Below are 25554 nucleotides of genomic sequence, written 5' to 3' on the forward strand. Positions count from 1 at the left end.
CTGGGTTGTTTTGTTGCAGACGTTTCATGACCCAACTAGGTAACATTATCAGTACTAGAAGGGAGTGGGGTTTATGGAGAGGAGGAGTGGGGGAGGACTGTGAGGTCCTGGATGGTCTCGTTTCATGACCCAACTAGGGAACATAATCAGCACTAGAAGGGAATGGGGTTTATGGAGAAAAGGAGAAGGAGGAAGTTTTACTGCCAGCACTGATGATGTTACTTAGTTGGGTAATGAAACATCTGTAATAAGACAGTTCAGACAAGTTCAGAGAGCACCAAGGGCTCCTCATTTCAACCCTGAGCTACAAATATTCTCCATTATGGGTGAAGTCAAAGCTGCAGAGAGCTGGCCGGACATTCTAACCAACATTGAATGTGTTTTTACAAAAACGTTTGACAGCCAACGTCGATTCAATTTGGATTGTCTCCTGAAGCAAGCATTAGAGTCCTGATTGCATCTTTTAACTAATTCTGTGATGCATGACACACATGAGAATCATCTTATAAAACACAAATTACCAGTCTTGATGTAGCAGAAGAAGGAGGCGTTCAGTTTGAAGTCGCCGCGCAGCCACGAGAGACCCACATTCAGCCCTCCTTCAATTCCGCTGACTCTTTCCTAGAGCCAATTTAACATTAGTTGACTAGATTCTTCTATTTGAGGTAGCAATAATAAACTCTTCTTTGCTTTGAACTCAACGAATGCTGCTGGTTATTTGCACCTGACACTTTATCAGGGGATGAGGGGAGGCTGCAGTGACCAGCAAAATGAAACCAACTTACAGTAGAGCGTTTTTATTTTTCAAGCGATGGTAAACCAGCATTAGGAACCCGCCAAGATGATGCAGTGTTGAACAGCTCAGTTGAAACAGCCGAATAGATATTAAGGGATTCAGCTCCGGAGATGGTGGAGAAAATGGATGCTTTTCCCAAGAGTGGAATGAAAAGCCGAACGGTCAAGCGATGAAATGAAATTAAGCAAAGGGAGGCATGAGAGGAACGTTTTAGAAAAAGACAGCTTGACAGTTACAGCTCTTAGTCCTCGGGACGGCGGCTTCCCATGGGAAGCCGGGAGAAAAGGCTGTAATTTAAGATATTTCAAGCAAGACTTGACCGAATACCACAGACCACATCGGAAGAGGATGTTTGCTGGAGAAAACAGGAGCTTAGAGCAGCCAAGCCCGTCAAAGAGCTGCTCAGGAGAATCAGGATCGCAAGGAACCCCGAGCATCATCAAGCAGGACCTTCTGCAACACAGAGGAAATCACATTGGGACACCACACACAAAGAATATTCAGGCTCTAGAAAGTAGGAAGAAGGTGCACAGTGGGAGACATTATGCACGTTTGGTCTAGCAGTCAGGGCACCAGGCTAGATACCAGGAGACGGTGAGTTCTAGCTCCACCTTACGCAGGAAAGTCAGCTGGGTGACTTTGGGCCAATCACCAGGAGGCAGTGAGTTATTGTCTCGCCTTAGGAAAGGAAGGAAGGAAGGAAGGAGGGATGGAGGGAGGGAGGAAAGGAGTGAGAGAGGGAGGGAGGGAGGAAAGAGAGACAGAAGGAGGGAAGAAGAAGAGAGGAGGGAGGGAGGGAGGGAGAGAAGGAGAAAAAGGAACGGAGAAAAAGGGGGAAGGAAGAGAAGGGAGGGAGGGAGAGAGGAAGGAAAGTAGGGAGGGAGGGAGGGAGGAAAGAGAGGCAGAAGGAGGGAAGGAAGATGGGAGGAGGGAGGGAGGAAAGGAGAAAAAGGAATGAAGGAGAAAAAGGGAAAAAGGGGGAAGGAAGAGAAGGGAAGGAGGGAGGGAGGGAAGGGAGGAAGGAGGGAGAGGGTAGGGGGAAGGGAGGAAAGAGAAGCAGAAGAAGGGAGGGAAGGGAGGGAGAGAGGAAGGGAGGGAGGGAGAGAGGAAGGAAAGAAGGGAGGGAGGTAGGAAAGAGAGGCAGAAGGAGGGAAGGAAGATGGGAGGAGGGAGGGAGAAAAAGGAATGAAGGAGAAAAAGGGAAAAAGGGGGAAAGAAGAGAAGGGAAGGGAAGGAGGGAGGGAAGGGAGGAAGGAGGGAGAGGGTAGGGAGAAGGGAGGAAAGAAGCAGAAGAAGGGAGGGAAGGGAGGGAGAGAGGAAGGAAAGAAGGGAGGAAGGGAGGAAAGAGAGGCGGAAGGAAGGAGGGAAGGAAGGAGGAAGGGAAGGAAGGAAGGAGAAAAAGGAAGGAAAAGGCGAAGGGAAGGAAGGAAGGAAGGAAGGAAGGAAGGAAGGAGGGAAGGAAGGAAGGAGGGAAGGAAGGAGGAAGGGAAGGAAGGAAGGAGAAAAAGGAAGGAAAAGGCGAAGGGAAGGAAGGAAGGAAGGAAGGAAGGAAGGAGGGAAGGAAGGAAGGAGGGAAGGAAGGAGGAAGGGAAGGAAGGAAGGAGAAAAAGGAAGGAAAAGGCGAAGGGAAGGAAGGAAGGAAGGAAGGAAGGAAGGAAGGAAGGAAAGAAGGCTGATTTTAGATGATTTACTAACAAATTTGAGTGCTCTGTGTATGAGCTTGTGAATGTCATATAGGCAGACATCTGGCCTTTAGTGAAACCCTGAAGACTCAAGCCTGCCGCAAATGAAGAATCACACAATATCGTATTCTGCATCATGCAAGAGACACCCTGCTTTTTAAAACACCACATGGCAATTTGCTGAAATGTTTGATCTTAATTTGTAGGTGTTTTTGTTTACGCGTGCAGCTTTTTTTCTTTTTTTCTTTTAAACAAAGAAACGGAGTTGCTAAAAGAGAACAACGCTTACCCAACGCTGGAAGAGATTTTAACATCTTCTTGTTAAGATCCAAAGAGCAACAGACTTTCCAGAGGCAGAGATGAAGAAAATATTCAAACTTTTCTGAAAAGAAAATGGGACAACGCGGCGGATTATATTCCTATTACAAGTTCCCGGCAGACATCTTTGATTTATATGATGTGGGAAGCTCCCACGGGACCGATCAACAAGCAGCATTGTTTACTGCCACCAAGAAAAAAGGACATCTCTGATCACAAAAGCTTCTCTCCGGTTCTGAGAACAGCTGAGCTTTAAAAAGAAACCGGCAAAGATCTTTTTAGGAACCCAACTTTCTGCTAATGGCATATGGGTTACAGATGTTGAAAAGACACAACCTTGAAATCTGGCTTGGTCTACACAATATATATATATTCCTTGGGGTTTTTGCTCCTTTTCAGTGTGCTAAATTGAGCATTGTGGGAAAAGCAAAGATTGAATACAGAATAATAACAGAAGAGCAGATGGAGAGATGGAGCATCCACAATTTCTGGAGGGAAGCCGTTCCACTGTAGTTCTAACTTTTAGGACATTTCTCCTTAGTTCTAAGTTGCTTCTCTCCTTGATTAATTTCCATCCGTTACTTCTTGTCCTGCCTTCAGGTGCTTTGGAGAATAATTTGATCCCCCCCCCTCTTCTTTGGGGCAGCCCCTCAAATATTGCAAGAATGCCATCATGCCTAATTCAAATTTTGAGATCTCCAACGCAGCTCCTGTTTATCCCTAAATAATTCCCTGCCTTTAATCATGAGACAGGGGCCTTCTCTCCACTCTAAATTCGGCTCTAAACAATCTTCATTGGACAAATTATTCGGGTTTTCTCCCGCGTAAAATTGGAAGTGTTTTGGCGACATTTCGACAAAGTCTCATTCGTCATCTTCAGGCTGGTGTTTTCGGCTTCGTGCTTCTAGGAGCAATGTGCGATCACTCCTAGAAGCACGAAGCCGAAAACACCAGCCTGAAGATGATGAATGAGACTTTGTCAAAACGTCGCCAAGACACTTCCAATTTTACACAGGAGAAAACCCGAATAACCAAAGACCTACATACAAACACCCGCGAAAACCTCAGAAAATAGATAGATAGATAGATAGATTCAAATAAGCATTCTGTGATTAAATCTTCCACTAAAAACAATCCATATGGGCTGACTTTGTTTTATCGCAAACAAAAAGCTACACAAATAATACCCTTCTTCTAAGTGTTTAATCCTTGCATAGCAAAGACAACCTCGCCCTCACACAAGGAGATTCAGAGGAAAAAAAATAATAACAAATCTCCGTTTTTTGCAAAAAAAAGAAGAAAAAAAAACAACCCACCCCAAACCCTTATTCAAAATCAGAAAGAGTAAACATTTTAACGGCTAGCATTTATGTAAATGTCTTAATGGTTATTTACTTTATTCATTGGAATCTGCTTCCTTTTATGTGGCAACATGAAACTTACCACTATGTTCTATTTAGCTGTCACTCAAATAGAAACTGTTTAAAGAATTGTGAATTTATGTAAGGAATCAGGAAGACATGCCGGCTAGAGTACCCCAACGGCAGAACCTCGACTTATGACCACAACGGAGCCAAACAGTTGTGTTTGGACGGTTGTTTCTGTTTTTTCTGTTCTTTCTGTTGAGACGGATATTAAGTGAGTTTTGCCTCATTTTACGACCTTTCTTGCCACCGTTGTTAAGTGAATCACTGCAGCTGTTAAGGTTGTTATTTGAATCTGGCTTCCTCCCTGATTCTGCTTGTCAGAAGGTCGCAAAACGGGATTACGTCACCCCGGGGACACTACAATCGTCATAAATATGAGTCAGTTGCCAAGCGTCTGGATTTTAATCACACGTGGCCATAGGGATGAGGCAATGGTCGTAAGTGTGAAAAACGGTCATCAATCACTTTTTTCAGTGCCTTTGAAACTTCAGGCGGTCACTAAATAAATAGTTGTAAATTTAACAAATAATTTAACAAATAATAAGGATAATTTATTTAGTTCTTTTGTATAAACTTACCCAATCTATTGCCCTGGCCAAGAGGGTTGGTTTAGATGACCTCGAAGATCCCTTCCAATTATTCTTCCCTACGGGTACAGGTAGAATGTATTTATATCCTGAAAAAAGCATGCATTCGTCAAAATTCTGAAATGCAGCCTAAAACTACACACACGTCTACGTCAAAAGAAAATGACAGGTATTAATTTTCCTTGTCAACAATGTATATATTAAGGAGCACATCCAAAACGCTCAGAGAGAGAAAAAAAACGGTATAGAAAATTACAAAGATTGGAACTATATTCGACCAAGAGTTCAAGAAAGCTTTTTTTTTTTTTTTTTTTTTAAAAAGAAAAATCACAAACCAATGCAGGAATTAACGCTCTCAATAAGAGGAAAAAAAGAGGTGAGAAACGGAATAAACCACGGGCTAGCTAATTGCTAATTTCTCAGGAGTTGTACGTTTTAAGTATTTTCCTTTAACTATTTTCATTCTGGATTTCTTTTTCAACATTTTTTCAACCTTCACTAGCATACAGTTTCGTTCGCCATGCTTTCTAAAACATTTTCCTAATTTACAGTCCCACGCGGCTGTTGACCCTAGACTCATTTTTGCTAAATATATAACGGGGGTGGGGGGGGAAAGCTGAGCGAATTTTGGACTGAAGAATGATAGCCGTGTCGAGCGCTGTTTTCTTGTCATCCTGTCAACACCACCACAAAAATCTATTTTGAGCCACACTGATCTTTTGCTGTCATAGAAATCTGGCCCCGTGTGTGTGTTTTTCTGTGTGTTTGTGTGTGTGTGTGTGTGTGTGTGTGTATGTGTGTGTGTGTGTGTGTGAGAGAGAGAGAGAGAGAGAGAGAATGGGTTGTGAACACGGAAAGGCCTTTTCGGATGCAAAAAAAGAAAGACAGATGGGCTTTATCGCAAAAAGTTCCTTCCCTCTCCAAGGTCTTCGCCCAGCCTCTCAGTTCTGCTCCTGCACTTTCAATTAAGCCCTGGAATTAATCTCTCACAACAGACCCCGTGTCATGATTGTTGCCTTTTTTGGGGGAAAATAATCATTTGCGATGGAACTCCTAATTACTTTTTTTGCCGATGCTCAATGGAGGGAGGGAAGGAGGGAGGGAACGACTCGTGAAGAAGTGGGAATGAAAACTGGAAGGGCTCTCAGCAGCTTTGCAGAGGTGTCCAGGAGAGAAATCTTTTCCTTCCTTCCTTCCTTCCTTCCTTCCTTCCTTCCTTCCTTCCTTCCTTCCTTCCTTCCTTCCCTGAGTTCAGCATCTTTCAATCCTTCCTTCCTTCCTCCCTCCATTTAGCATCTTTCAATCTTTCTTTCTTTCTTTCTTTCCTTCCTTCCTTCCTTCCTTCCTTCCTTCCTTCCTTCCTTCCTTCCCTGAGTTCAGCATCTTTCAATCCTTCCTTCCTTCCTCCCTCCATTTAGCATCTTTCCTTCCTCCCTCTTCCTTCCTTCCTTCCTTCCTTCCTTCCTTCCTTCCTTCCTTCCTTCCTTCCTTCCTTCCTTCCCTGAGTTCAGCATCTTTCAATCCTTCCTTCCTTCCTCCCTCCATTTAGCATCTTTCAATCTTTCTTTCTTTCTTTCTTTCCTTCCTTCCTTCCTTCCTTCCCTGAGTTCAGCATCTTTCAATCCTTCCTTCCTTCCTCCCTCCATTTAGCATCTTTCCTTCCTCCCTCTTCCTTCCTTCCTTCCTTCCTTCCTTCCTTCCTTCCTTCCTTCCTTCCTTCCTTCCCTGAGTTCAGCATCTTTCAATCCTTCCTTCCTCCCTCCCTCCATTTAGCATCTTTCTTTCCTTCCTTCTTTCCTTCCTTCCTTCCTTCCTTCCTTCCTTCCTTCCTTCCTTCCTTCCTTCCTTCCTTCCTTCCTCCCTCCCTCCCTCTATTCTTTAGATCTTGCTTAGTTTGAGGTAGAGATACTGCATGGGATTTTTCCCCTTTCAAGGGGTGGGAAGAGACACGTGGTTGTCCTGTTTTTCATTTTACCGGCCTCTCTCCGGCCATCTGAAGTCTCCTTGGCTTCCCCATCCAAGAGGAGATCTGTGAAGGATCTCTTTCAGTTAGGGAAGGGTGAGCAGCCAGAGAGGCTGCCAAGAGATGGAGAGAGATGAGGAACAAGGAGGCTGCAGAACGAGTGACGGGGAAGAGGCAACCCTCTGCCTAGTCCTGGCTTCTCACCCTTCCATCCAATCCAAGGGGAGAACTCGGCAAGAAATCCCATCCAGAGGCATCCCAGCTGGGAAGCATGGATAGCCAGAGAGGATGCAAAACGAATGGTAAGGAACAGACAATCTTCTCTCCGGCCATCGGTAGCCTCTCTGGCTTCCCATCCCTGGGAAGCGGTGTAGGGTTTCCTGCCTAAGCAGGGGGTTGGACTAGAAGACCTCCAAGGTCCCTTCCAACTCTGTTGTTCTATTCTAAGAGAGGATGAGATCCTCACATTTTGGGGGAGAACTTTTGAAAGATTATAATGTCCTTCTAATGTCCCTGGAGAGAGGAGTACTCAGGATGTGGCTGGAGGAGCTCCGATAATTTGGCTCCAGATTGCGAACCATCTCACCCCTCCCCATTTCAACTTTTGGGTGACCCTCACATGAATTGCACTGCTTCTCAGAATGCCTTAGATCACAATTCATTCGTCTCAACTGCCCTTTTCTCTTTAATAAAAAAAAAAAATCATTTACAGGGGACAAAAGAAAATGTTTTTCTCCCCGAAGAGGAAGGAACAGAGTCTCCATTATTAGCCTTTTTTTTCGTGGGTTTTAATCTCGGAAGCAGCAGGCTGGTGGAAGGCAGCCCAGGGGTGAGGAACGCGGGCCGGGGGAATCTTGGCTGCCTCAGTTTCCCATGAGCCAGTCTCACGTCACGTACAAATGAGAGAGGATGGTGGCCTTCCTCTTTTAAATCTGTCCCTGCAGACATTTCTCTCTCTCTTTTTTTCCCCCCCGTGATTATTTCTGAATCGTGGCCCACTTGCTCTCGTTAAGTAAGGAAAAAGAAAACATCGTTGGAAGAGCTGCGCTTAACCATTGTTGCTTTCAGAGAGAACAAGAGAAGAAATCCTTAGTGGTTTTAATGTGGGGGTTGGTCTTCCCTGCACAGAACCCCTATTCCTTTTTGAAAAATAAAAAATAAACTATTGTCTGTAATCGGGGTTTTTTTTTTTTTTTTTTTTAGATCACTGGATAATGAGTTCTTTTCAGATGATGGTCAAGCAGACGTTTCTGTGGGGGGAAAAAAACCCATTTATCAAGGACTCTTTTTTGCAGGCTTTCTAAATAGCCTCCTGAAAGCTTCCAGGTTGGGAAGACAATCATATTTTTTTTTTTTGTCAGCTACTAGATGTTCCTTTTCTGCCTCTTTTTTTCATTCCTTTTGTGAAAGGAAAGAAACTCAAGAGAGCTGCCTCCCCTTACCCCACACCTGAGATGAATCACGAGATTCCCCTCTCTCCCTCCTTTTATTCTTTTTTTTTTCCCCCCCGGATAAATTTTTAGGATGGGCTTTTATACAAAGAACATAAAATTGAAGCCGAACTAATAAATGGTAAAAGTAGTTGGGAAAAGGAAGGAAGATGAAAGGGAAAAGAAAAAAAAAGAAGAAGAAGAAAGAGCAGAAACTGCAGAAAGAAAGAAGAAAAAGAATAATAGAACAGAATAAGAGAGTTGAAAGGGAACTTGGAGGTCTTCTAGTCCAACCCCCTGCTTGAGCAGCAGATCCTACCGTTCCAGAAAAAAGGCTGTCCAGTCTCTTTTTAAAAATTATATATACATATACATCAGTGGTGAAATCCAATTTTTTTTACTACCGGTTCTGTGGGCGTGGCTTGGTGAGCGTGGTGTGGCTTGGTGGGCGTGGCAGGGGAAGGATATTGCAAAATCTCCATTCCCACCCCACTCTGGGGCCAGCCAGAGGTGGTATTTGCAGGTTCTCCAAACTACTCAAAATTTCTGCTACCGGTTCTCCAGAACCTGTCAGAACCTGCTGGATTTCACTCCTGATATACATTTATACGTATATACATATATACTTATATACATATATACATATATGTTTTTCCTCTAGCCAGGTTTTTCCTACATAACCAAGGTTTTTCTGGTTACGCAGGAAAAACTTGGCTAGAGGAAAAACACACATAAATCCTACGAAGAAGTAAGAAAATAGATATACATATAGACATATAGACATATAGACATATACTGTATACATATATACATATATACATATATACATATATACATATATACATATATACATATATACATATATACATATATATATACACACACATATGTCTTTTTTTTTCTATCGAAGCACCTGGTCTACCCCAATATGGGAGGCAGCATACTGCTCGAATCCGAGTAAGGGTATGGCTAGCTGATGAGAGCTAAAGAGCTTGAAATAGATCTATACTAGTCTCCCTTTATTTCTTTATCAGCAAATATAAATTTTATATACATAGAAAGATAGATCGATAGATCGATAGATAGATATAACCCATCTGGCTGACAATCTTAACTGGAGCTTATTTTGGGGGGTACAGTTTATATTATGATCATCCTGAAAAATCACGCTAGGGCTTATTTTCCAGTTGGGTCTTATTTTCGGGGAAAACTGTGTGTGTATGTATGTATGTATGTATGTATGTATGTATGTATGTGTATATACATATATATATATGATGAAGCAGCTTCCAATTTCCTTTGCAGCCAAAATAAGTTGAATTACAAAATTATCCCTTACTCTAAGATTCTAAAATAAAAAACCTTCCCTACGTTTATTTTTAAAAGCATGGAAAGGAGAATTGCCGGGAGAATAAAATACATATGACTGGAATGGGGCCTGCCTATTATGGTTGTATCTTCCGATTGTCGTGAAATGGATTGATCATGTGATCAACCCGATTTTATTGTCTTTGGGGCACCTGTTAAGCTCTGCTCTTTGTATCCTGTAATACTTTACATTTCACTCACGATGTTTTCCCCCCCCTCCTGCCATACAAATATATCCTTCTGCCATTGTTTAAGTGGTACATCAGTTATCAAAACAGGTATTGTCTGAAACAAAAACGACATTCTAGTTAAAGCGTCGTGAATTTGAATTTGCATAGAAGAAAGAAGGAAGGCTGAATAACCAGAAGAAAGATTCCATTTCTATTTTTATTTTTGCATTCTTGCAAGCAAGGCTAAGAGATTGGATGGCAATTCAAAAGCCATCCAGAAAAACGCAAATTATCTCTTCAGGATATTTCTGGACTGGGATACACCAGCCATCAACACACACAAAGAGATAAAACACATTTACACACCATGGGATAGAGACAACAAAAAGCTAAGGAGGAAACAAAAAGACCAGAATACATCCTTTCCAGCCATCAACCTCCAGATAAGAAGGGATTAACCCCAGACAAACAATCAAACAGAAAACAATACTCTAATCAAGGAGAAAAACACACTCGTGCCAAAATTGGCAGGGACTATAAATAATAGGGGACAAAACCTCCACGCTCCCTCACAATGACAATGTAACTTAGTTGGGTCATGAAATGTCTTCAAGCAAACATCCAAGCTCAGAGCTTCTCTATATAAACAGGGAGCAAACCTCACACTCGCTAGCACTGATGATGTTACCTATTTGGGTCATGAAAAGTCAGCAAGCAAACAACCAAGCTCAGAGAGTGGACACTCTCTTTAAAGGTTCTTGAATTTCTTTTAAAACTACCTTTAGATAAATGCGTATATAATTTTGTGCCCGTTTGTCCTCGTTACTCCAGTTTCTCTAACAGGCAAACCCTGGAGCTGACATTCTTAAGAACAGAACCAAAGAAGGAATTGCAAGAGAAAAATATTGGCCTGCCCTGCTGAGATTCTGGAGCAGAGAAACCGATTTGTGGGAGATGCTTCAACTCAAAATTTTCTTACGTTAAGCATGATTTACTCTAGGTAGTTTTTAGGGGTGGGCTTCTGCAGTTCTATGCTTTCCAACTGGAATTCCTCCGCAACAAGAGTTCAACTCACAGATGCTCTCCATTTGGGAGAGAGAAAGAGAGAGAGAGAGAGAGAGAAAAATCATATTTAACAGGATTTTTCAGGCCCCCATCCCTAGACATTTCTCCAATAGAGATATTTGTTTTATCGACTGATTGAATGACGGTTTTATAAGCTCCTTCTATCCCGTAGGCTCACCTTGGCTTAGAGTTTTATAATAGATTCTTCCCTCCCCAAATATTAATAATCCCAGCTTCACAGAATGGGGGGGGGATGATACTCTAAGGAAATCAAATGATCTGGGGGAGATAAATGAGGTTAAAGACAATAAAACTGACTTGGAAAAATAGAAGTCCTATTTATCAACAAAATGAGCAAAGAACCGTCCACAAACAACCTATCAGATGGTTGCAAAAAAAAAAGGGAAATGAAAGTTATCCCTGCTTCATTAAAGGATTATTTATTTATTTATTTATTTATTTATTTATTTATTTATTTATTTATTTATTATTTGATTTGATTTGATTTGATTTGATTTGATTTGATTTGATTTGTATACCGACCTTCTCCTTTCGGACTCAGGGCGGTGAACAGCCAAAATAAAAACATTTGTACACAAAAGTTAAAATAATTATTAAAACTAATTAAATAAAATTTGGCCCATAATTTAAAACGTATCAATTAAAATCAATATCAAACATTAAAACCAACATGGAATCAGGCCAACTTATGAAGTTTTTGGAGGAAATTGTTTTAGGCCATATAGGTGACAACTTCCGTGAGGTAAAATAGCAACTATCTGATTAACAAGACAGCAAAATTCAGGACCCCAAACAGCTCCAAATCCATCCTGGTCTTCCATAGTAGAACAGAACGATGTTGACTTAGAAGAACATAGAATAACAGGAAGGGACCTTGGAGGTCTTCTAGTCCAACCCTCTGCTTGAGCAGGAGACCCAGTCAAATGGCTGTCTAGTCTCTTCTTACAAACCTCCAGTGATGGAGCACCCACAACTTCTGGGGGCAACTTCTCTTCCACTGGTTAATTGTTCTCACTGTCTCTTAGAAGGTCATTACTTACTTAGTTAAAGGACTTATAGAGCTGCCCATCCTATACCAGACTCTGGGAAACTCCAACCATGAGTTAAAACAAGATTAAAAACCATTAAAATCATAAATATTAAGACAAACCAACAAACAAAAATCACCTTGGTCCAAGTCAAACTTCCAACATGCAGTCACCTTGTCTTATCTCAGTGTTTGAGGAGAAAGTGAGATCTTCAGGGATTTCTGGAAGAGTAGGAAGGCAGAGGCCTACTAAATGATCGGGGGGGGAGGGGACACAGGTGTTCCATAGGGCAGGAACTGCCCCCCAAAAGACATACTTCCTAGGTCATATAAGGTGGGAACGTTTAGGAGAAGGATCCGGGAGCGTGCCCACCTGTCTAACCTTGTAGGATCAGTAGACGTCCTTCAGATAACCTCATTCTATGACGTTCAGGGGTGTGTGGTGGGCTAGTGGTGAAGACATTAGGCTTGTCGATGGAAAGGTGGCAGTTTGAGACCCCAGCTCCGTGTGACGGGCTGAGCTCCCATTCCTGCCTTAGCTCCTACCAACCTAGCAGTTGGAAAGCATGCAAATGCGAGTAGATAAATAGGTACCACTTCGGTGGAAAAGGGGACCTTTGGCGTATAATCGTGTTGACCGCATGACCACGGAGAAGCTGGGTCCCTCAACTAGGAAATAGATGTGATTATCACAACCTAGAGACGGATAGAACTGGACAGGGGGAACTTTTACCTTTGATAGAAAGCTCCAGACCTCTTTACTTGTTGTGCCGTGGGGCAGCCCCACACTTCATCTAAGAAATACTAATAAGCACAAAAGAAAAGATAACAATAAAACTGTGGCCTCTTGTTTCCTCAGGCAGAAACCAACCTATGGATCTACCTTGCATCTCATCTGAGCTTTCAGGAAACAGGGGAACAGCCACAAATCACAACCCCACACCAGGAATCGTTTCTTACTATACTGTGCAAAGGCACGAACCACTAAACAGCAAATAGAAGCTGGTGATTAGTTCTCTCTTAAGAGCTTCCTTTCTTAATTTTAAAATCAGTATGCTGCCTTCCCTAGCCAAGTCTTCCCCGTAATTGCCAGAGCTTCACTTCACAAAATAACAAGAACACACCATTTGAAGCAGCACCTAGGAGTTTTCCGGGGCTGAAGAAGACCAAGATGCTTTAACTGCTTATTCCAAGTAATAAAGATCTTCTTTATCTGCAGACTGAAGCAAATTGACCCTCTTTATAAATCAGCTCCAGGGATTAAATTTTTTACATCTCTTTCCGAGAAACATCCAGAGCTGTTACAAGCACATTTAAAGTGCATGCGGAAATAAGTTATTTTTTTTTTCCTCTCTTTTATTTCACTTGGATGTCTGCAGCAAGATCTACCTGATGGATTAGCTTTTAACAGAAAAATAACAGGGGAAAAAAAAGTTGAAGGGATCTTGGATGTCTAGGAGACCCTGTTCCATTCCAGACAAATGCCTGTCCAGTCTCTTCTTAAAAACCTCCAGTGATGGAGCACCCTCAACTTCTGGTGGCAAGGAGTTCCACTGATTAATTGTTCTTATAATTCAGTTAATCAGAATAGGGCTGGAAGGGACCTCAGAGGTCTTCTAGTCCAACCCCCTGCTCAAGAAGGAGACCCTAAACTATTTCAGACAAATGCCTGTCCAGTCTCTTCTTAAAAACCTCCAGTGATATGGCACCCACAACTTCTGGTGGCAAGGAGTTCCACTGATTAATTGTTCTTATAATTCAGCTAATCAGAATAGGGCTGGAAGGGACCTCGGAGGTCTTCTAGTCCAACCCTCTGCTCAAGCAGGAGAATCAATCAATCAATCAATCAATCATAATAGAGCTGGAAGGGACCATGGAGGTCTTCTAGTCCAACCCCCTGCTCAAGAAGGAGACCCTAAACTATTTCAGACAAATGCCTGTCCAGTCTCTTCTTAAAAACCTCCAGTGATGAGACACCCACAACTTCTGGTGGGTGGCCCAGAGCCTTGGAGCTTCGTCTGAGGGAGGAAGAGGCAGGAAAAGGGGAGAAGGGGGTTCTGTCAGGTTTTGGCGGGAAAACTTTTGGGGAGGGGGAGAGTTCATTGGAATCCTGAAAGGTGAGGTGTGTGGGGGGGCGTTTATTTATTTTATTTTATTTATTATTCAAATTTCTATACCGCCCTTCTCCTTTCGGACTCAGGGCGGTGAACAGCCAAAATAAAAACATTTATACATAAATACGATTAAAAATAGATTTAAAATAATTAAATTTGGCCCATAGTTTAAAATTTATCAATTTAAAATCCATATCAAAATTTAAAACCAACCATAAAATCATAAAATCTCAGTTTATCTCAGATAAGGTTAGAAATTGGGACTTTTTTAGTTGGAATAGCCCTGGAGCTTCCACTGAGGGAGGAAGAGGCAGGGAAAGAAGAGAAGGAGATAAAAAAAAAAAGGAGAGATATTTGGGTGGGGGGGAGGATAACTGAGGAGAAAAGAGAGAGAGGACGGACCCCATAGAGAGTCAGGAGGGAGGGGAGGGGAGCTGATCCAGGTGAGGGAAGGAGCCAGTGACCAATCACCAGGAGATGGTGAGTTCTAGTCCCGCCTTAGGCATGAAAGTTGACTGGGCGACTTTGGGCCAATCACCAGGAGATGGCGAGTTCTAGTCCCGCCTTAGGCATGAAAGTTGGCTGGGCGACTTTGGGCCAATCACCAGGAGATGGCGAGTTCTAGTCCCGCCTTAGGCATGAAAGTTGGCTGGGCGACTTTGGGCCAATCACCAGGAGATGGCGAGTTCTAGTCCCGCCTTAGGCATGAAAGTTGGCTGGGCGACTTTGGGCCAATCACCAGGAGATGGCGAGTTCTAGTCCCGCCTTAGGCATGAAAGTTGGCTGGGCGACTTTGGGCCAATCACCAGGAGATGGCGAGTTCTAGTCCCGCCTTAGGCATGAAAGTTGGCTGGGCGACTTTGGGCCAATCACCAGGAGATGGCGAGTTCTAGTCCCGCCTTCTTCATGAAAGCCAGTGGATGCCATTGGGCCAGCCACCTTCTCTCAGCCCTAGGAAGGAAGTAACGGCAAGTTTCCTCTTGGCAAGGAAACTTCAGGGATTCGTCAAGGGCTGTCTCTGAGAATTCAACATTTCAGTAAACAGATTAATAGTGTTGGAAGGGACCTTGCAGGTCATCTAGTCCAACCCCCTGCCCAAGCAGGAGACCCGGCCTCTACCTAGGATCGAACTCACAACCTCCTGATTGTGAGGCAAGAGCTATAAATGTTATTGTTGTTTTTTTTAAAAAATAATAATAATAATAAAAGGAAGCTTGGTGATATGAGTTCTTAAACTTTGGAAGTTCGAGGAAGCGGGATCCACTGATGATCTGTCAGGAACCCTGCAACAGGAGATTTTCCTTAAAGGGAAAGCAATCAACTAAGCCAACATGTCGGAGGATCTTGCTTGCCTCCAAGAGAAATTCAGTTTTCAGCTTGCTTACCGTCCAAAACCCGTCCTAAAAATACATCAATCACCGCAGACGTTGATAAATAATAAATAATTGCAAGGCCAGCTTGTCCAAGAGAACAGATGGCGGAGCTGCTCGTCCCCAGATACCCCAGGATCAATTCCATCCCGAAGCTGTGGGTGCAACTTTGATTTACCTCAACCTTAGATTACGATCAGTGGGAGAAACAATCTGAGTCGGTCAGGGTCACACACACACACACCCCACAAAAAAAGGGGATAAATCGACAAACAGAATCAGCAGAAGAAAATGTGGCATTAATAAAGCACTAAAAATAGCTATTTTTTTTTAAAAAAAAAAACCGTATTTGCTTTAGCTTGTTTCTGTTCGCAAAATAGAAACCCGGAGCAGCACCTCCGTTTTTGACATTTTTAAAGGAGTAGAGGCTGGGAAAGAGAACTTCAGCCCTCAGCTAATTTCCCCCACTGTTTGCTAAAAGAAGATTGTGCGTGCCTGTTGTATTTCTGTTGCATGTGTCGTAACGCAATCCCCTATTTTATTTTTCCCATCGCTTGCTTGGCGCAAGCCTAACGCCTCTACTTTGCATGCAAAGCAGGAGCTGAAATCTTGGGAAGAATTGCCCTTTCATTATTAATATGACGGTGATGGCAGTGGAGAACTGGGGGAGGGGGGTGCATTTCTGGGGGGCTCCCAAATGCAACCGAATGGGGGAGGGGAGAGGAAGAAGCAGAAGGTATGGCTTGGGCTTTTATTATGATTGGGAGAGATGATGGACAGGTAACTGCTCAAGTGCATCAACGTCTATTGAAAGATTTATGCAAGGATTGATATATATATGTCCAGTTCGGGTCAACCACGATATAAAAAAAGATATGGAGATTCTAGAAAGGGGCGGAAATGAGCCACAAAGATGATTAGAGAACTGGAGGTTAAAACATAAGGAGAAATTTGGGAGGAACTGGGTATGTCTAGTCTAACAAAGAGAAGGATTAGGGGGGACATGATAGCAGCGTTCCGATATCTCAGGGTCTGACCCAAAGAAGAGGGGAGTCAAGCTATTCTCCAAAGCACCTGAAGGCCGGATGAGAAGCAACGGGTGGAAACTCATCAAGGAGAGAAGCAATTTAGAATTAAGGAGAAACTTCTGGACAGTGAGAACAATTCATCAGTGGAACAACTTGCCACCAGAAGTTGTGAATGCTCCAACACTGGAAGTTTTTAAGAAGAGGTTGGATAACCATCTGTCTGAAGTGGTGTAGGGTTTCCTGCCTGGGCAGGGGGTTGGACTAGAAGACCTCCAAGGTCCCTTCCAACTCTGTTTATTCTATTCTATTCTAGTGTTGGCGAACTTTTCTGGCACCGAGTGCCAAAACGGGAGCGGGTGCCACCCGGTGTGCATCAGAAGACCTGGTCTTCTGATTCCTGGCATGTGCATGTGCACCAACAAGCTGGTCTTCGCATGCACATGCGTGCCAGAAACTGGAAGACCAGGTGTCCATGTGCATACCGGAAACTGGAATAGTAGCTGCCCGGTGTGCATATATGCGCTGGGTGGCTGGTCTTACAGTTTCCAGCACTCTTGCGGATGTGACGAGCAGCTGGCTAGCATGCCGGAACTTGGAAGTGCAATGGGTGATGGCTCGTGTGCCCGGAGAGATGGTTCTGCATGCCACTTCCGGCACGCGTGACATAGGGGGAGGGGCCGGATGTCAGCACTCCAAGCTACATTCACTCCAGTGCTGACATAAGGAAAAGAAGAGGACGCTTGACTCTTCACCTACTTATTTTCCCTGAAGATATTATCCCCTAGGAGATGGGATGGGAGGGGGGACATTCCTGTGAGCTGAAGTAGTAGATATGGGGAGAGTGACTTGGAAGATGGCCAATGAGACGAAGAGAATTGGGGAACAGAAAGGAAGGGTTTGGGGTCAGAAGGTCAGTGCTGACTACGATGGAGTCGGGGACAGATTGTTGTGCTCAATAAATGAAAGATTTCATCAAAGACTATTTGTTTGGAAATGCAATTTATTTGAGACGACATCGTAACCTGACAGGTTTGCCATCACGGGTCTAGAAGATCTCCAAGGTCCTAGGTTCTACTTTCTGTGAAATTTGAAAGAGAAGGAAACCAAGGGGAAGAATGCATGATAAAGCAGGCTAAAAGACGTTGGTGATGATATATACAGATGGGACAACGGGAAAATACGTGACTGGAGAGAGCTCGAATTGTACGTTGTGTTATTATCTTAAGGAGGATTCTTTTTATAAAAGGACTTCGGTTTGCGTCCCCAGAGAATCTGTCTAGGAGTCAGAAAGGCACTTCAAGTACATGTTGGAAATCTGAACAACAAGGAGGGACATTTTATCGCACTTGGTGGTTGTGTAAGAAAGCTAGAAAATTCTGGATTCCAGCGCATACAGGGGATATAAAAAATTAATACGTAACGGAGAGGTTTGTCTTTTGGGAAGGCATGGACAAAGAGTTGGAAAAACGGAATTTAACGTTCAATCCACCTCTAATTTTTTCCTTTGCTCTGAAATAAACCCTTTTCTGCTTCTTCAACCTCAGCCAGCCGCCTCAAATGGCTCCTCTCCCATATCATGCTAAGCCATGTTTGCTTAACCAAAGTTTGTCGAATAAACCACCGATGGTCAAGGCGGTACATCCCTCTAAGGCAGTGATGGCTAGCCTTTTTCCCATTGCGTGCCAAAAGCGGCTTTGAAACGGAGAGGAGCACTGCCCCCTAGAGTCGGGAACAACTAGCACATAGGTGCAAGGGGAATCTTTACCTTTTAAAGGAGAAATCCTCAGTGCGTGTTTAAAGTTCCTGCCGCAAAGCTTTATATGGAGAGTAGCTTTGACTTCTGCAGTCTGCTCGGAGTCTGCCCTGTGATCTAACATATGAATACCCCGAGTGTTTTTTTCATATAAATTGCCCCCAAAACAGAGAATCCTTCACCCTCTGCCGTTATCAAAACGAATGTCAGCAAGATGTAAAAAGTGCCTTGCATACTAAAAGCGCTATAGAAATGATGAATAATAACTGTAAAATGCTGGGCCTTTTTTTTTTTTTTTTTTGTCTTGGGAGAATAAGTCCAACAAGAGAGAGAGAAAAAAAAAGCATGAGTTTTTATGTTTTTTTTTCCTCCCCACAAATATTATTATTTTGTCTGTTTGGAGTTCTGGAGACGCATTGCAGACGAGGAAAACAACAGCATTAATCTGGCTTGCTAATATGTTCAACTTAAATCAAATGCCAGCTAATGCAGCTTATTAAGTTTGCAGGGTTCCCCCTAAATGAGCCAGAAAGAGATTTCCATCTGTGGAAATCCGTTCCTTCATCAAGACGGAAAAGCTTTGATTGATTGGTTTCATTATGGGCATCCAACTCGGTGTTGACTCTTAACAACCACATCAATAAAACTTCTCCACGTTGATCTGTCCCCAATTTAGGTCTTCAGGTCTTGTAACTGAGTTCATCCACCTTGTTGTTGGTGGTCTTCTTCTCTTTCTATCTTTCTCAGAACTATGGACTTTTTCAAGGAAGTTAGGCCTTCATGTCAATCAATTGACTGATTATATCCTATCAGGTTGGTATGGACTCTTAGGAACCACATAGCTGGAACTTCTCCATGAGGATCTGTCCTTAACCTGGTCTTTCAGGCCTTCCAACCATGAACCCATCCCTGTCATACCTGAGTCCATCCAGGTTACTTCTGATTGTCCTCTTCTTCTCTTTCCCAGGATTTTCACTTTCTCTGGGGATTGTACAACTTGACAGGATAATGTGCCATCCAGTCCATGTTGACTTCTAGCAACTACATCAATAAACCTTCTCCATGGAGATCTGTCCTCAGAGTGGTCCTTTGGGTCTTCCAACCCATTCTTCAGGTCCAACTAGTCCTTCAACTCTTCCAGCTCATCATTCCCATAACTGAGTCCATCTGCCCTTCTGCTGGTCATCCTCTCCTTCTCTTATCTTCTCAGTGATCAACTGACTTGATTAGGTGCCATCAAGTCAGTGTTGACTCTTAGCAACATAAGATGGTAAGATGCAACATAAATAAACCTTCTCCAGATGAAGGACCCGCAACTTGGTCCTTCAGTTTTCCAGTGGTGCACCCGTCACTGCTGGAACCGAGTTCATGCACCTCGCTGATGCTCATCCTCTTCTTCTCTATCTTCTCATTGATTAATTGGCTGATTAGGTGTCATTGAGTCAGCGTCAACTCTTAGCAACCATATCGATTTTCAATGTTGATGATCACATGCCCTCTGGCTTGCAGCTATTCTTGCAACGAACACCCTCACCAAAGATCACCTATTAACTACATTTTTTTCCCCTTTACCATTAAAATATCTCCATCTCTGTAACAGATACATAAACAGATACATACAGGGATAGAATCAAGATCATGTGAAGGGTTGATACCACTTTATAAGGCCTTGGTAAGGCCATACTTGGAATCCTGCATCCAGTTTTGGTTGCCACGATGTAAAAAAGATGTGGAGAATCTAGAAAGAGTGCAGAGAAGAGCAACAAAGAGGATTAGGGGACTGGAGGCTAATACATATGAAGAACGGTTGCAGGAACTGGGTATGTCTAGTTTGATGAAAAGAAGGACTAGGGGAGACATGATAGCAGCCTTCCAAAATCTCAGGGGCTGCCCCAAAGAAGAGGGAGTCAAGCTATTCTTCAAAGCACCTGAGAGCAGGACAAGAAGCAATGGGTGGAAACTAATCAAGGAGAGAAGCAACCTAGAACTAATGAGAAATTTCCAGACAGTAAGAACAATTAATCAGTGGAACAACTTGCCTCCAGAAGTTGTGAATGCTCCAACACTGGAACATCTTTTAAGAAGATGTTGGTTAACCATTTGTCTGAAGTGGTGTAGGGTTTCCTGCCTAAGCAGGGGGTTGGACTAGAAGACCTCCAAGGTCCCTTCCAACTCGTGTTATTCTATTCTATAAATTCAACTACTCGCTCTAAGTTTTTCCTGCCTTTAACACAACTTGCAAATGTTCATTTCATCCAATCCGATCTAGCTACCTTGGCCCTCGAGACATTAATTTGCAAACCCAGACTCCTCGTTGCATCATAAAATCTATCTAACATTCACTGCAAATCATTCAAGCTTGCAAACCGACGAGTTGTCATCGTCCTGCATACCGAGAGCTCGGGCGATGTTCGGCTAAGGTCGCTAAGGTACACTTCTCTGCAAACAGATTGAACAGCCCAAGGAAACAGCACACGTCTACCTTTGGCTCCCTTGCTCTGGGGGTTCATGCTCTGCTACCGTTACGTTCTGCTCTTATCGCATCCAGCAAACAACCTTCAACTGCTGCGTTTGCGCCAAACCGGCACATAATTCAAAGCTACTCGGCGTATTGTCCGCTGTCTCCAATCAACAAGCCTTTAATAAACTTTCTCGCCTGCATTCAGTCACCCACAAGAAGGGTTGGTTGGTTAACGTGCCTCCATCCAAGGGAAGCCACACCGTCCAAATTTGGTGCTTCGTTGGCATTCACATTTCCCCCCCAATATTCTTGCAGCACTTATAACATTATTTTGGTATATACTCTCTTGGATGTATATTTTTGCATCACAGCAATCCCCACCCAAGATATGCAGATTCCTCTGAAACACTTCCAAGGCTCACCTCTGCTGCATTCAACAATCGGACTTTGCTTGCCCTTAAGTAGGGAAAATATAACAGGCTTCACAAATACATTTCCCTGCAGTGTGTCTTCAAAGGCACACATGCAAATGAGCAAAAGAGTATTAAAGCTTACCCAAACAAATTAGCAAGGGAATAATTACTGAACAAGCAAGCATATGAGATTCGATTATTTGGGGAGAACATTACAGAAGGCAAAAATAATCTCCATTATTAATGGTAGGGTTTGGAAAATTGAGTTTTGGTGTCATACTATTAGGCTGGGGGAAAAAAAAAAAAGAAACCCCCAGGAGAACATCAGAGAGAGTTTGTTTGAGAATGATACAGAATCAGCTATGGAGTTTTGTCCGCATTTATGGCATGTTGTTCTCCATAATTGTGTTGAGAGTAAGTAGTAAACTTGTTCTGATGCAAAATAATACAGACCCAATTTCTATTCCCACAATTCTGCAAGTTATGGTCCTCTCTGTGACACTCCGTAGAAGTGAAAGTTGAGCCTGGAAGAAGCAAAATAGGAATATGATTGACACTTTTGAATTTTAGGGTTGGAGAAGAACCCCGAGAAGACCATGGATGGCCAAGGAAACAAAAAACCATCAATCAATAAACCTAGAGCTCTTACTTGAGTTACAAATTAACCTACCGTATTTTTCATAGTGTAAGACACACTTTTTCACCCCTTAAAAGAGGGTGAAAATTTGGGTGCACCTTATACACCAAATGTAGCCCCACCCACCCGCCAGCCTTCCCGGAAAATGGGGCGCACGGAGGCAGCAATAGGCCATGGCAATCCCTGCAGCCTGAAACAGCTGATCTTCGGGAGGCTGATCCAACTGACAATCAGCTGCTTGTGCTAATCAGGCTGTGCTGAAAATGAAACAGGCTGTTTGCTGTTTGCTGCAAAGAGGCAAATTGCTGGGAGGCAGAGGCAGATTTCTTTTTCTTGTTTTCCTCCCCAAAAAAGGTACCTTTGGTGGGAAGGTAACACCGTTCCGTGGGCCTTTGGCATTGAGTCATGCCAGCCACATGACCACAGAGACGTCTTTGGACAGCGCTGGCTCTTCGGCTTTGAAACGGAGATGAGCACCGCCCCCTAGAGTCGGGAACGACTAGCACATATGTGTGAGGGGAACCTTTACCTTTAAGAGTCCATATCAACCAGACTCAGCTCTCTTGGAGAAGTCCATAGTGCTGGGAAAGAAAGAAAGAAAGAAAGAAAGAAAGAAAGAAAGAAAGAAAGAAAGAAAGAAAGAAAGAAAGAAAGAAAGAAAGAAAGAAAGAAAGAAAGAAAGAGAAGAAGACAACCAACAGCAAGCTGGATGAATTCAATTAAAACAGTGATATGAGCACCATTGGAAGACCTGAAGAATCAAGTTGGGGACAATTTATCTTTGAGAAGATTTATTGATGTAGTTGCTAAGAATCAACAGTGACTTCATGATACACAATGAATCAATCACATTTCTTTTGCCGCATTCGCACAGAGCCAGGTTGCCAATGTTCCCTCCCTTCGTGATATATTAAACCACAAGCTAATTAATCAGGCCAGGATTCCTACCACACTGTCAACAAACCAACTGGCTTGAAACGAACCTGGGTTAAATCTGCCGCAAAGTCTCCCAACCTGGCTTAAATCTAAACAGAATTAGCAGTCCGCACAAACTCGCTTTGCGAAACTGCCTTGGTAACACCCATAACAGGATGCAGCCAATGAGGTTTTTTTTACATTTAAAAATCAGCGTTCTGCATTAGGCAAAAAACAGGAAAATAAACACACACACACACACAAAAACTCATCCAGAAATATTTAAGAGCAAACATGTCTAATTTTAAAACAAGCAACAGACCAAACCAATTACAGTTTTTCATTTTGCAAAACAAAAAAGTTATGGAACAAGCCTGCAATTAAACTTCCCTTTTGAAGGTCTGTGGGTCCACTTCAAAATAGATGAATCCTCCCTTCCCTTGCTCTTAAATTATGAAATAAAACAAAATAGAGGCTCTGCCCCAAAACGCCGGATGCCACCGGCAAGGGCTCCATTCGTAGAGTTTGGCAGTCATTAGGACGAGGTTTAATAAATCAGTTGTGCTTAGCTTCATCGGAGGCAATTTACTCTCGGAGGAAAAAAACAGCAAATGAGTACTTTTTACACATTTTATGATTATTAACATCTTCGTCGGCGCGGGCCGTAGATTTGAGAAGTCAGCGTTTAAGACCGGGATATGAAAATGAGATCTGTGGGTTTGTAAGACGGAAGCAACCGAGAAAAAGACTGTCTATTAACATCTTTAAATGAGTTCAGATTTGTGCGATGGTGCGCTCTGCCTTCCCTACACTTAATCCTTCCTGTCAGCAAAAATTAAAAGAGAGAGAGAGGAGGGGGAGAGAGAGAGAGGGAAAGAAAGAAAGAAAGAGAGAGAGAGGGAGGGAGAGAAAGAGAGAGAGAGGGAGGGAGGGAGAGGGAGAAAGAGAGAGAGAGAGAGAAAGAGAGAGGAAGGGAGAGAAAGAGAGAGAAAGAGAGAGGGAGGGAAAGAAAGAGAGCGAAAGAGAAAGAGAGAGAGAGAGAAAGGGAGAGAAAGAGAGAGGGAGGGAGAGAAAGAGAAAGAAAGAGAGAGAGAGAGAAAGGGAGAGAAAGAGAGAGAGAGAAGGAGAGAGAAAGAGAGAGTGAAAGAGAGAGAGAGAGATATCTACAATTTTGAGATAAACCACTGTATTCAGTTGTCAGAAACAGCTGGGGGTGGGAAGGGGAGAAATCCTGCACGGTGAATAGAAATGACAACACGAAGGCTTATTTTTTGGGCTGTGATCCTGACACACTAGTCTTCTCAAAGCGGGGATTGGTTTTAGTCAACAAGGGTGGGTTTGTATTGTCACCCAGTCTGGGAAAGCAGAATGCCCGAAGGATGATCCACCACTTGAAAAAAAGAGTTTCCAGATTTTTCCAGACACTGGTTTAGATGGCATTGCTCAAAAGGCAGCTACATCATAGTTAGATTGTTTTGTTAAATTATTCTTTAAGGGGGAAAGAAACTTTTGTGTTGTCAGTCGTACTCCAAAAACAGCAACGCACAAACCACTTCGACAATAGAGAGCCAGTTTGGTCTAGTGGCTAAGGCATCAGGTTAGAAACTGGGAGATGGTGAGTTCTAGTTCTGCCTTAGCCACGAAAGCCGGCTTTGTGCCAATCACCAGGAGACGGTGAGTTCTAGTAGTGCCTTAGGAAAAAAAAATCAGCTGGGTAACTTTGGGTCAATCACCAGGAGATGGTGAGTTCTAGTCCCACCTTAGGAATGAAAGCCAGTGAGGGAGGGAAAGAGGAAGGAAAAGTCTGTAAGATGGAGAAGGAAGGGAGGGAGGGAGCGAGGGAGGGAGGAAGGAAGGAAGGAAGGAAGGAAGGAAGGAAAGGAGGGAGGGAGGAGGGAGGGAGGGAAAGAGGAAGGAAGGGTCTGTAAGGTGGAGAAGGAAGGAAGGGAGGGAGGGAGGAAGGATGGAAGGAAGGAAGGAAGGAAGGAAGGAAGGAAGGAAAGGAGGGAGGAGGAGGGAGGGAAAGAGGAAGGAAGGGTCTGTAAGATGGAGAAGGAAGAGAGGGAGGGAGGAAGTGTTTATAAGATGGAGAAGGGAGGGAGGGTGGGAGGAGGGAAGGAAGGAAGGAAAGGAGGGAGGGAGGAGGGAGGGAAAGAGGAAGGAAAGGTCTGTAAGATGGAGAAGGAAGAGGGGGAGGGAGGAAGTGTTTATAAGATGGAGAAGGGAGGGAGGGTGGGAGGAGGGAAGGAAGGAAGGAAAGGAGGGAGGGAGGAGGGAGGGAAAGAGGAAGGAAAGGTCTGTAAGATGGAGAAGGAAGGAAGGGAGGGAGGGAGGGTTTATAAGATGGAGAAGGGAGGGAGGGAGGACGGAAGGAAGGAAGGAAGAATTGAAAGATGCTGAACGGAAGGAAAGAGGAAGGAAAGAAGGAAAGAAGGGAGGGAGGGTCTGTAAGATGGAGAAGGGAGGGAGGGAGGAAGGATTGAAAGATGCTGAACGGAAGGAAAGAAGGAAGGAAAGAAGGGAGGGAGGGAGGAAGGATTGAAAGACGCTGAACTCAGGAAAGGAAGAAAGGAAGGAGGGAAGGAAAGACAAGGCAGACCGGTATTTCTCCGCTGCCCCCTTGCTGGCAATGAGCGGTTAAATGTGCTTTTAGAGGCAAGCGATCCTCGCAAGCGTAACCGGAGAAGGCGGATTGAGCCTTCACCAGGCGGTAAGTGTGAGAGGCGGGCTTTTCCTGGGAGAATTCGGATGCAATGAGCCGGCCGCGTCTGAGTGAGTGAACACAGGCCATAAAGGAGGGGTTTTTATGCCTCTGACTGCTAAAGCCGAGATAAAGATTGCTGCCTCCCCCCTCCAACCTCCTCTCTCTCCCTCCCAGCTGGATAAGAAAGGCGAGGGTAGAAGCAGCTTCCTTCAAAGGCTCCCCGTTGGAGGGCTCTTCCTTGCTTGACCAAGCCACAATGACCGCTTCCACTTTCTAAAATATTTTTTTTTTAATTGCCTTTTAAA

General features: G+C 43.6%; 1 long non-coding RNA gene across 1 annotated transcript; it reads right to left on the bottom strand.

Annotated features, from left to right (window-relative positions):
- Positions 1–770: 770 nt before the first annotated feature.
- Positions 771–5338, bottom strand: LOC117671271 (uncharacterized). The gene is made up of 3 exons (XR_004592803.2): positions 4802–5338; positions 2768–2860; positions 771–1249 (listed from the first exon to the last, which is right to left on the bottom strand). It is a non-coding gene; the product is annotated as an uncharacterized LOC117671271 (long non-coding RNA).
- Between the last annotated feature and the right edge of the window lie 20216 nt (positions 5339–25554).

The sequence above is a fragment of the Pantherophis guttatus genome, chromosome 16 (genome assembly GCF_059756535.1).
Source record: "Pantherophis guttatus breed Tessera chromosome 16, ASM5975653v1, whole genome shotgun sequence".
Lineage (NCBI taxonomy): Eukaryota > Metazoa > Chordata > Lepidosauria > Squamata > Colubridae > Pantherophis > Pantherophis guttatus.